Raw genomic sequence first — 2,731 nt, forward strand, 5'->3', positions numbered from 1 at the left:
CCCAGGCTCAGAGATCAGGCCCCACGCCTGGACCCCCTAAAAAATTATTTGAATAGGAATATATTTTCAGGAGATTAAATATAGGTTACCATTGGTTTGAGAATGACAACCTTTTTATACTACATAACCAAGTTTTACTGAAGTACCAGTGTTTTGAAGCACTAAGGATCTTCTCAATTAATGTTTTTCTGAATTATATTTGACTTCTAAGTCAAGTTTTCCTAGCCTTGGTAGAAAAATTATGGATCTATCCTTCCAGGAACTATTTTTTGGCCTACTTATACTGGACTGAAATCTTTCATTAATCATTAGGAGAGGGGTATTAAAAATATTCTTATGACATTTGTGATCTTGTTCACTAATATGGGCTGGTCATCTGTAAATTGAAAGTGTGAATTACAGAAGTTTCTCTCAGATTTTGTGATCTCATCTTTCATTTTAAGTTGCCTTGCATTTCACAATTGCTTACTGCTAAATCCTATGTAATTGGGGCCCTGCATTATTATAGGAAATGAGAAGTTGAGATGAGTCTTCAATTACTTTCTGTTGGCATGTGGCATGGGCCTAGGTATGAGGACTTGCCCTTGTTATCTGATGATACAAATAACTGGGACCTGGGATCCTAGGACACGTGGGTCCTGTAGAAGAATAATACCTTTTGGACATCATATCAGCAAAATTTGGGTATGATCAGAAATATGGAGAAAACCATTCTGGGTCCAGCGAGTTAAAACAATATACAGAGCAGCAGAGTATTAAAGGAAAACATATTAAAGGAAAACAACATTTTTTTTTGCCATGTGAATTCAGGAGTCTAAGAACACTTAGAAGGTATCACAAGTTTATATCGAAGACATTGCATTGATACTTCTTATATTCTAATATATATTCTAAACTTAATTATTTATATTCCTATCTATTTATTGTAATAAATATCAATTTATTTGTCAAATTATCGATTAATTCTAGTAAGTTTCATTGTGTGAAACATAAAATTAGCACATATAAATATAAAATATATAACTATATGTAATATAAGGAATGTTTTTCATTGTTCTGTTGTGGTTAGGGTATCAAAGGCAACTCTGTTTTACAGTATTATTCCATTATCTCTACCTCAGAGTTTGGTAGAGTTAGACCTAAAGTTTTACCATTTGTAGATTTACAGCCTAGAGGCAAGAGGAAACACTGAGATTAAAACATTACCAATTTAAGGCCTAATATCAAGGAAAAAATATGGACTTCTCCTGGAGCTATGGAAATATTTGGTGATAGAAATTCAGTAGTGTAAGTTCCTGCCTGGTTGGATGGTAGACAGGTCAGGACATTAGGTAATCATGCATAAGAGCAATTTTTTCACCTTTTTGGCTTTAGCTACTTTTGAAATGGTAGGTATAATAAACAATTATATTTTGATAAAATACTTTCTAGTCAGAACTGTTTATTTCTCCATGATCCCTTGTAACTAAGATTAGTTTTTTTTTCCAGTAAGATAATCTTTGCTGTCAGAGTAAGATATTCTGGTTGGTCTGTTACTACATGGAAGAAGGGTAAAGGGCCAGTAGACATTTGTGCCAGTAAGACCTCATTTGGGAAATTTTAAGCTGCAAAATTTTAGAAGTAGCTCTTCAGCAAGGCTTACTTTGAATCCATTAGCTCCACAAAGCTAACTCAGTTGATAAATAAGTACTTGAAAAGCCATATCTTTGAATCTAGCTATAAAGGCTTCAAAGTATGATGAAATTTAAAATGAAAAAGACTTAAAATAGTCATTGGCAAAATAATTGCAAGTGTGAGCAATCTACCGAACAATATATTTTTTCCACTATACACAGAATTTCAGAGAAATAAGATCAATAGCATTGTTAGTAACAATAAGGTTTCCTTGTTACAAATAGGCAACCAAGGATATATGCCTGTATTAAGATTGCATCATAACTACTTAAATTCACAGGATACTACATGCTTCGGCAGCACATATACATAAATTACAACAATATAGAGATTAACATGCCACTTGGACAGGGATGATCTGAAAATATGCGAAGTATTCCATATTTTTCATTCTTCAGATGCAAGAAATGAAAAACAGTTATTAAAAAGTTGATTACAAAAATACAAGTGTAACAACACATGTGATTCATATAATTAAAAGTTAGTTTGGCATCAGTGTATTACATCTTCACCTTAGAAAGGTCTTTACATAGCATAACTTTACAAAACTTTGAAATTAGATAACATTTTAATTTTATCCCAAAGAAATAAAATACTATAAGGACCTAGGAGAAAAAGGAATCTTAAACTGTTTTTATATGGAATGCAATCTGTAAGGACACATTTATTAATGAATATATATAATATATAACAATGTAGTATTCAAAGTATTATATCTAGGAAAGAATGAAATAGATTATGGACATCTTACAAACAAAATACAGAATATGTTAAAATATACTTTCTTCAGACAAGCACCAGAAATATCTTTAGTTTCTGTACTACTCATTTCAACAGATACGTTAAAATTATTTCTGATTTAAAAAATCACAAGCTCTACAGAAATCATTATAGATGTACACAAACAACTCTTGAATATATTTTGAAATCAAAGTCAGGCAATTCATTTGGAAGAATACCATGGAATCCATGAATTTTTAAAGTAAGATATTGCTGTTGCTTTGTATTGTGAAAATATTTTGTACAGAGACAAAAGATGGACTGGCATTTTTGAAAT

At 31.5% G+C, this 2,731-nt stretch overlaps 1 pseudogene; it reads left to right on the plus strand.

Annotated features, from left to right (window-relative positions):
• Positions 1–1,962: 1,962 nt before the first annotated feature.
• Positions 1,963–2,062, plus strand: LOC122097725 (annotated as a pseudogene).
• Positions 2,063–2,731: the final 669 nt, after the last annotated feature.

Source organism: Dipodomys spectabilis, unplaced genomic scaffold, assembly GCF_019054845.1.
Source record: "Dipodomys spectabilis isolate Male_0828 unplaced genomic scaffold, ASM1905484v1 ptg000428l, whole genome shotgun sequence".
Lineage (NCBI taxonomy): Eukaryota > Metazoa > Chordata > Mammalia > Rodentia > Heteromyidae > Dipodomys > Dipodomys spectabilis.